The 10,177-nt window shown below is 40.9% G+C and overlaps 1 protein-coding gene across 1 annotated transcript in view; it reads right to left on the reverse strand.

Annotated features, from left to right (window-relative positions):
• The window catches only part of Nell2 (neural EGFL like 2), a gene marked incomplete at its 5' end in the record, with an annotated part of 379,873 nt that overhangs the window by 149,359 nt on the left and 220,337 nt on the right, over positions 1-10,177 (reverse strand).

Consider the following 10,177-nt stretch of genomic DNA (forward strand, 5'->3'; position numbering starts at 1 on the left):
ATTTCATGCATTCTGTTCCTTTCCTATGCTGATCATTCATGGTTTCCATCCTTTTCCTATCATCATCTTTTTTTAAATCTATCTGTACTCTAGCTTTGCTGAGCAATTCCTTTATGAATGTTGACACTTCTTTTTTTACCTGAGAGACTATTTCCGATCTGACTTTCCTTATCGCCCCATGGATTTTTTTCTTTACTTCACCTGCTATCATTTCAGAACTTTCAGGTCTTCCATTTTCCTGTATCTTATTGTCTCCTGGACTTGTTCTGGGTGGGCTGAAAGTCTGTGATTGCATTTTGCTTCTTCACATTATCATTTTCTATTTCAAAAGTTTTTTTTCTGTGTTAACCTTTGTAAGTTTTGGTAGCAGATATCTTTACCACTAGTGTCAAGGCCTCTCTAGGCAAGGTTTATTCCCCAAGGATGTCTTCTGTGGGTAGAAGGTTTTTGGTTTGTGTCTGTGCCAAGATCCTACACTTCCAATTAATTAACAGTGACATGTTGGTATCTGTTTGGTTCAGTCCCCAGTGCTTTGGTGCTGTGGTGTGACAAGGTTATTACCCCAGAACCTCCCAATATTGTTACAGAAATGAGAACAACTGATTAAAAAAGATGTGACATCTTAGCTAAAGTAGCATAATTAGCAATAAAGATAGCATCAAGCACTAGTTAGAAACTGACAAACTGTGGTAACTGCTAATTTTTTACCTTTAACCACAGGAGCAAAGTCTACGGTTATATGACAGAACCAATCTTAAATTGGAGCTTGTACGCACAGTGTTTCCCCTTGGTAGAGTGGTTTTACCTTGTGGTGGGGAAATTTAAGAAGGACAGTAGATAGAACAAAGATAACTGAAGAGAAAAGTAGAAGCCAGGCGGGAGGATGAAGGGTGATCACACAAGCTTTAGGAAGCCTGAGAAGAGGGCTGAGGAGAAAGAACGAAGGAGTAAGCAAGGGATTACTGAAGTTGATGAGAAAAATTAGAGAGACTATTTACTCATAGGAAATATGATTAAGTCTTGAGAGGTAAATTGAGGAAAGGAGGAAAGAAAAGGAATAAATTAGAACAAAAATATAGGTCAAAGACAAAACAAGAGAAAGGAAAGGGAAACAAACCAGTAAAAAAAAGAAAGAAAGAAAACAAATAGGAAAGAAAACAACAAAATTCCTCTGGTATCTACTGAGAGTCCCAAACTACTGGACAACACTGCCAAGCCTGCAGTAGAGTTTGTGCTTGATTTGAGGCTCATCTTAGCCTCCAGATGTGGGGTCTGGGGCCAGAGTCCTCAGTACTTTCTGTATGTCCCTTAGCGGCCTCCCACTCCTTACCCTGCTTCTCATGAAGGTGTCTCTCTCCCAGCTGCTGTGCTGTTTTCAGACAGAGACAGGGTGCTGCTCCCAGCCCCGTGCCCTGCCCCCCGGCTCCTCCTGGGTCTTGCTCAGCCTTCTATGTTCCTCTTTCACTGGCAAGTCTCTGCCCTCTCAGTTCATTTTTTGCAGGGTGGGGTAGGATGCTGTGATATGGTCTGATCCTCTGCTCCTGCTGTTGCAGTCCAAGGCTTCTTGGTCCCAATTCTTACTCCTTTGTTAAGGTGGGGTGCTAACTTCCCATTCATTGCTTTACCAGTTCTGATGCCACCATCACCTGCCTCTGCTGTAGTGTGTAAATTCCTCAGGTGAGACGGGGTGTGCTGTGGGGTGCCTTTCTGCTTCCACCCCAGGCAGTATGGGGACAGCCCTGGGCTGCACAGTCCTGAAGTGCAAAGTTGTTTAATTCCCTGAGCCCCTGTAACCACAGGTCATAGGGCAGGGGTTAGCTGTTCCAATTACTAAGTAACTCTGTAGTCTTTAATCTTGTTCCTGAGGTTCCAATTAGTGCTCTGGTGTACAAAAGGAAAGGGAAGAAATGAAAAAAGAAAATGAAAAGAAAATAAAAACAGAAAAAGGAAAACTGGTCGATCGTCAGGCAGGGAGAAGTTCATGTCTGCAGAATTTACTGCTGGACTGTAGCATCTTGCGTTTGGAGGAAGGCAGAAGAGGTAGGAAACCTTATATCCCAAGTCTATTCTGTATGGTTTGATTTAGCCACACTATTTTAGTATATCCTTTTTTTTTTTGCTCTTCTTTTAAGATTCCATGTATGGCTGACAGTCGTCCTGATCCAGTGACCCATCAGCAGCTGGGTGGGCTGGATGACCACTTTACTAAGTTCCTTGTCTATGTTTTGCTTGATCTATTAATCTCTTATGTCAGACTGGTTTTAGTTTCAGGGTGTATGTCCCTCTCCTTTCTTCCAATTGCCTGTGTTTTAGTTGAATTACTTCAGAACTCTGAGTAGTTTTGAACAAGGCTCCTCCTCTGTTCAGCCATGTTGTCTCCCCATTATCATTTTTGTAGTATAGGTAAATGACCTATAAAAGCTAAATGACCCATGAGAATTTAAAGATGTACACAGTTTATATATAATCCTTCCACGTATTATCATGTTCTGTGATGATTAGCTCTGGAATGCTGTGCGGTTAATGGAAATACAACACACAACATGAAGAGAGAAGGCCTGATTAGGAAAAATGCACAGACAAACTCCAACACAAATCTTAAGAAGAAAAGCCAGATCTTGTTGGGAGAGTGAGAGAGCACATGATTAAAAAGTTGGCAGATCTAAGGGATATTTTGCAGATATCCCATATGTTCAGTTGTAGAGGATTAACAGCTCTCCTCCACTGTCCCCCAGCTTCATCCGAGAACCCTGGGAGTTTGGGGATGACACAGCACCACTGTGACTCTTCCACACAGTCCCACTTGCTCCACTCTTCAGGGTACCTGCCTCAAACGGTTGCTAAGTGGGTTCCAAGACCATCAGATGCTATCACTAGCATCATGGCCATCAAGATTTAAATTTATTCAGCATTTACTGTGCACCAGGATCTCTGTCAAACACTTTTAACTGAGTCTCTAAGTCTTCACAACAGTCCCACAAGGTAGATGCTGGTATCCCAGCTGTAATAATGATGATGAAACTAAACCTCATGGGATAAGTATTTTATCCTTTGTGGCTCAGCAACTAAGTGACAGAACTGAGATTTGAACCCTGATCTACCTCTACAAGTAAGTAATGTGTCTCCCTGAATCTCTAAAAGGTTTAAATTAAGTATTCACTTTTTTCCTCTTGCTTTGACAAACACCCATATTAACAACTCAAAAAATGTAATATCAGTACATGTGCAATCAGTTTCTATGTCCTACATTGTTGAGATATCTTACACTGACATGGCACTGCTTCAGTTGCTATTTTGGGAATGTGGTTGCATAGCAACAAGCATATTAGACTGAATGATCTAGAATTTTTTATAATATAGTTAATATATTATTCATATTTACATAGCTGAGGAACAAGATAGGCAAATGTGGTATGACATATTATAAATCATCAATAAAACATAACAATAACATGGACGTTTTCCTATTCAGAAACACTGAAGTTTCAGAATCTTTCTTTCAGTTTTCAAACATATGTGAAATCTAACATGATGGGGGCGACAACATAGACCTGAGGGTGTTAAAACTGTGGAAGTGAAATAGTACTCTTGCTCACTGCTGAAGAGCAATAGGGCTGGGGGAAAACGTGTTTTACTTTATGAAGGAAGAAAAAAGAAAAACCTGTTCCCGAGATCCCAGACCTTAGCCGCACTCTTACAACTACATTCTCTTAGAATCAAATTAGCTGAGAAGGAGCATTCTGTGTACCTTCATGCAGGCTGTTGCACATTTTCTCCTTCAGAGGTTACCACTGGCTTATTTTTCATATAAGATGATAGTATTAAAGCCACTACTATTCAAATATATATTTTAATAGTGGTACGTACATAACATACCCAAACAATGAACTAGCAGCGATGTAAAGGAGATCTTTCTTCCCTGCTGAAAATATTTCATTTTCCTCAGCTTATTTGTTAAGACCTTGTATTTTCAGGAGCAATAATATTAATTATGAAATTCAATCAAATTTTCACTCATGTCAAAAATAGTTTTAGACAACATGATGAAATGAGTGACTCTTTGCAAGGCATCCCGGGAATGCCCAGTGTTGCTAAAAGCATCTCTGTTTTTCCTGATGCGCTGCCTGAAAAATAGAGGAAAATGATACTGAAGAAAAGAACCTGTGAGCAGGGCGACAGAGCCAAGAGAGACCAAATTCTGGCATCTGAAAACCTAGTCATGACCTGGCGTTTAAAATTACGAGGCCTCGTGTGTTTATTAGTTTCTGGAGGTACGCTTCTGTGTGAGGTAGGGATGACACTGCCTTTCTTTCCTAATTCACAGGTTTTTGTGACGCCAGAGACAATTCAGCAAAACGGTGTTTGCTGCACTTTCCACAACACAGTTATGAAATTGCCAAGGAGGTGGGCAGGCAAGTACAACAGGTTGCTGGTCTATCACATAAGCAAGAGTTCCACTATGACTTTCACTGGATAATTCTCTGTCCAACCGCAAAATACTTTACAAATATACATAAAAAATTTATCAAAAATCAAAAGAAAAACATCAGGAGCAGAATAGATAAAAAGATCAAAGGACATGAGTAAGCATTTCACAAAAGGGAACGAAAACGGGAGCACACATATGATAAAACAGTTTTCACAGATTCCACTTCAGTCATGTATGTAAAAGGGTCAAACTCGTGGAGACAAAGTGGAATGGTGGTAGCCAGGGGCTGGGGGAGGGGAAATGGCAAGTTCCCATTCCACAGGTATGAAGTTTCAGTTGTACAAGAAGAAGAAGTTCTAGATATCTGTCACTACATGTGGTATTGTGGACATAAATACCTCTGTTAAGAGGACAGATCTTAAGTTGTATTCTTACCACAGTTCTTTTGAAAAGACATTGGAAATTCACAGATAAAAGGAAAAGAATTCCAGTGATTATAAGAGTTCAGAGAATCAGCCTTTTCATACCATTCTGATGAATGTGTAAATGGGCAAAAACTTTCAGAGGAAAATTTGATAATATTAATTTGAAGTATTAAAGTTTGTACAATTTGGCACCAATAATTCTTCTTATAGAATTGCATGATAAATTATTTGAGAGGATTACAAAAATCCCTGTACCATGTACTATCTGGAAGAGTAAAATTTTGGAAAGGATTTAACTTTTCTACCACATATAACTGGATAAATAAATTCCAGCTTATTTTATAGAAAGTTACAATGCCGCAATTAATTACACTGTGAAATATTCACCAATGTAAGACAATATGGATACTAAACTGATCACTTCAATAAGAATAGAAAACAGTATAATAGGGGTCCAGGATATAGCTCAGTGGTGCAGCACCCGCCTGGCAAGTGCAAGGTCCTGAGTTCGATCCCCAGTGACCCCCAAAAAACAAAGCAAAACAAAATTAACCATATGATAATGTGATTCCAACTTAAACAATAAAGGTACACAGGCATTGCATGCATAGATAAGAGATTAAAAGAATTTCTAAGATATTAATGGCTATATCTCTAGGAGATCAAATACTAGGGGACTTTAATTTTCTTTGGGCTTCCCTGTATTTATTGAACTGGGTGAAACTCTTATATATTTGTACGAGAAAAATTACACATATATCAAACATGTAGTAAATTGAAAGAATAAAATTCATGTAAATTTGTCATAATTATATTAACCAGTGACTGACTTTTAAAAATACACATTTTTATTTGCCCTAAATTTTAGTAGAATTTCTATTGATAAGTATTATTCAAATTCTCTTGGCTGGAATGGTCCTACTGTGCACACCATACAGAAATTTTGAAAAATTTTAAGAAAACCTTATCAGTATGTTTAAAAACACAAAAGACCTTACAGGGGATCAGCAGCATAAGTAACGGTCTCTACTTGGTGCAGTATCAACCAGTTCACTAGGGAAACTAACCAGGGCGGTATCGGAAAGGACAAGGTAAAGCAGAAAGGAGTAGTACTAGAAGATATTTTCCGTGAAAGTGCCTCAGAGTTGCGTTTCACTCTTCTTATTAAAGAAGATTCGACTCTGGGTAGACTATGAGCAGGCCTAACAACCTCATTCCATTCTACTGAGACAATCTGGGAATAGCACATTTGAGTCATTATACAGCAACAAACAGAAAATAAACACAGATAAAGCTGACTTTGTTTTATAAAGAGCAACAAACATGAGCCAGGAGCTAGCAGATCTGACAGAGACGAGCTCCCTGTGTGGCAAGTATCTGAGTTTAATTTTGTGTAACACAGTGGAGATAAATTTCAGGCAATACGACTCAGAAATGAAAGAGAGTCTCAGCAGCCACCTACAGCGTTGCAAAGGTCCCCCAAACTTCTCAAGTACAATAAGGCAAGTACCACAACCGGACATGACACCAGAGGAAGTCTTCACTTCCCAAATTTTGGTGGAGAATAATTTGTAAACCAATAAAACCAATAATTTTTTTTATTTGTAAAATGAATTCAGAAGGAACTAATGTAATAACATGCAAATCCTATACCAGAAAAAGCGAAGTGTGTGTATGCACACCCAATAAATACGACACACTGCCCAAGACATCTTTTGTTCTTTAAAGCACGGCAGTGATGTGCTTTCCTGAGCTTGAGAGCTGCTTTGAGTGAATGAATGGACCCAAACACTTGCAGAGGCTCAGGCTTCAAACACCTCTCAGGACGATTCTGAGTGTCCAGAGATGAATAAAACAGAAACAACAGACATTATCTGCGCCCTTGTGGAGCACAGAGGAGCTAGGGAAAGGAAGGGAAGCAGTAAAAAGTCCACAAGGAAGGATCTGTGCGTTAGCTTTTGAAGCAAGCACACAGTAGGTGAAATGATCGAAAAGCATATGGACAAAGGTTATTTAGGTAAAGTGGACAAGGAAGGTAATACCTAAGTTAAAACAAAGGATGGCAAAGAGCCTACTGTGCAAAAGGAGAATAGTGCTCCAAGTAAAAGAAAGAAAATATGGGAAATCCCTGAGAAAGAATAGAAAGAATACAGGAGAGAAGTAGCCACGGAGATGAACTCTAAGAAGCAAAAGAGGGTGGAGTGAAATAAGGAAGGCGAGGTGGGACACCTCATAGGTCTGTAAAGGTTTATTATAAATGGCAAAGAAACACAAGGACAGCATGGGCCAGTCTCTTCTTTAAACCACTGCTCTGTTGCTGTTTGCAGAACGGACAGGAGACAGCAAGTGCAATGCGAAACAGCAACACTGAATTCAGAAAATACGGCACCTTCAACTTGCATAAAGAGCTGGAGACGGAGACTGGGGTCTGGATTTGAACTCCTTTGAAACAAAGGCCCCTTCAATGGACTGTTTGTGAGAAGGTTCCTAAATGTCCATGTTTTTAACACATTTGTGGTGGGTGAAGCAACAAATGGAAAAGATTTGGAAAGAAATGTTTTCTTTTTCACAATTCCAACTTGCTTCTTGGGTACAATAATCCCTTCTATAGTTCAGTAACAGAATTCGATGCAATCTGGTTAACCATATATTATCTTACAGCCCTTGGTGTAGGCACTTTAAGGGCCTAATATTTTTCATCCTTCTAATACCTTTACAGGTGGGTGCAGTTGCTCCATTTTACCAAGCAGTCTCAGAAGAGTTTAGCAACTGGTTAAGTTTCTCAGCTAGCAAGTAATAGATCTATTTATATACCCTCACTTCTTAACACCCAGCCAATATTTATTCACCATATCATACTCTTTCAACCCTGAGTTCACAGCTATTTTTTATAAGTTTATGCAAGCAAATGATCGTAGCACATTTCTCCTAGCTCTGATAATCAATTCATTTTGTCTGGAGTTTTAATTGAATGATAAATGAATATATTTCTATCTCCCTTCATGGATTATAAATAAGAAGGCAAATCTCCTATTTATATTTGTATCATCCACAGCATCAAGCATGTTTTCCAAACAGCAGTTAATGATTTTTTTAAAAAAATCAGACCAGGCGCTTTTGTAAACTTCTTATAGACTAACCTATGTAATCCTCCCATTAAGCATGATGTCATTATTATTGTTATCGTTTCTATTTTATAGAAGAAGAAATGAAGGCACTAAGAGTTAAGCAACTTGCCAAAGTTTGTTAATTAGTTGTACAGCCACAATTCAAAAGCATAGGAAAAATTACAAATTTGGGGTATTTTATAAACATTTTTAGCCTCAGTTTCTTCATGTAAAAGCTAGAAATAGGGAAAGTACTGATGTGAAAGATGTTTAAGGAGACGATGCATATAAAGTAGCTAGCACTGCATCCAGCACACGGCAAACACAAACCCAAATAACTATTAGTTCTCATTATTACCAGGGTGCCTTATACAAAAGTTCACAATAATTCATGGTTTAGATACCGTAATGCCAGGATCTATGAATCCTGCTGGAGGGTCACACCTCAGTGTGATGCACATGTCTATTCTAGTCACCCAGAGGGAATCTGAGGCAAAAAGAAATCAAGGGAACAGAGGGAAATGCCAAGGAGTGAGAAACAAGTGCCCCTGCATAATTCTATCCTGGCCTCACAGGTGATAGGCAGCCTAGCGGGCATGAAGCAGTAGACGGAGGAACTCGTGCGATCAAACCTGACAGCTACACGTTGAGTTCACATGAACTTCAGCGATCCTTGTTATGGTTTGAATCTGTGTGTCCCCCAAAAGCCTCAAGCGGCCATGGGGCAGGCTTTTAGAGTTTGGTGGGTGTGAGAGCTACACCCGCCCTGGGGTGGACAGTTTGCATATGTAAGGAAGAGGAAAAGAGTGCTTGAGGCCATTCCTCCGCCATTCCTCCCCCATTCCGCCCTGGTGTATGCTTTCTGCTTTTGCTGTGTTCTGTCGCCATGAGCTGCAGCCCTCTGCCATGTGCCAGTCTGCCTTGTAATCTGCCAAGTAACCAAGACAAATTTTGGTACCAGAGGAGTGGGGTCCTTGCTGTGACTGTATCTGACCATGTGGTTCAACAGCCTTTGGAAATGGCTTGTGGGAAGTGTTTGGAAAGGTTTGGAGTTGTCGCCTGAAAGAGAAGCGCTAGAACGACTTAGGCTGTTCTGTTTGGGAGATGCTGGTCAGAGCTCAGAAGACCAGAAAGCTGATAGAAATCTTGCCGGTAAAGATCGGGTATAGGAGGTTTCTGCTGGGAAGAAGGACTGCATTAGTTGTTGGACTCCAGATGATGTGTGCTATGGCTTGGCAGAAAGTTTGTCTGCATTTTGCTCATGTCCAGAGACTTTGCCTAAGACTGAGATTAAAGGCGGCAGCGGACTGATTAATCTGGCAAAAGAAATTTCAAGGCAGTCGGACATTGGGGCAGTGGCCTGGCTATTGTTGGGAGCTTTTAGCCAGATTTATATTGAGAATCAAGAACAAAGAGCCCAGCAGGATGATTTAAAATGTTGTGAGTTTGGCCAGAAAGGAAGCTGAAGTAAAGCTGTGGACTGCAAAGGTGGAGCTGAGGAGATCTCCATTCCTGAGAAGGAACAGGAGAATAGAAAAGATGGCCTGAGGGCATCACAAGAAGCAGCAAGTCTCCACCCTCTGCAGCCTCAAAATTGCAAAGGTGAAAAAGACATTGCCTTGAGGAAAAAGCTGCTGAGTGCCATGTTCCTGAATGGAGGCGTTGGCCGCCCCAGGTTCCAGAATGGCGGCAGCATAGAAAATCTGCTCCTCAGAATTGGGTTCAGAGTGCCCAGCGATCCAGGCACTCGACCCCTGTGGCCAAGAGAGACAAAAACTTGGCTACTGCTCCAGGTGGCAGCAGACCTTGGCATCGTCCATGTGTCCCTGGCTTTAAACGCATGGAGAATGCAGGAGTCCTGAGGTTTAAGAGGCTTCCACCCAGATTTCAGAAAGCCTGGGAGGCCAGGCAGTGTGCCCCTGAGAGGGCAATGCGCCAGGCTATGAGTGTGAAGCAAAAGGTGCCCTGGAGACCTCAGAAGTTTAGAAAAGCCAGGACTGTGGATGATCTAAGGAAAACTGCAAGGAGGGAGCAAAGTGGGCCTAAGAGAGAAGCCATGGAAGCTGTAACCACCAGAAGTGCCACAGGGGTGGACTCGAGCAAGCCCTTTGGAGCTCACAATGTGCCACAGATTGCTTCAGATGCCGCATGTGGAATTACAGGACATAACGTTAGCCCTGCTGGATTTTGGACTTGCTTTGGTCCCAATGCTCTGT

This window comes from Chinchilla lanigera, unplaced genomic scaffold, assembly GCF_000276665.1.
Source record: "Chinchilla lanigera isolate Chin_1 unplaced genomic scaffold, ChiLan1.0 scaffold00099, whole genome shotgun sequence".
Classification (NCBI taxonomy): Eukaryota; Metazoa; Chordata; class Mammalia; order Rodentia; family Chinchillidae; genus Chinchilla; species Chinchilla lanigera.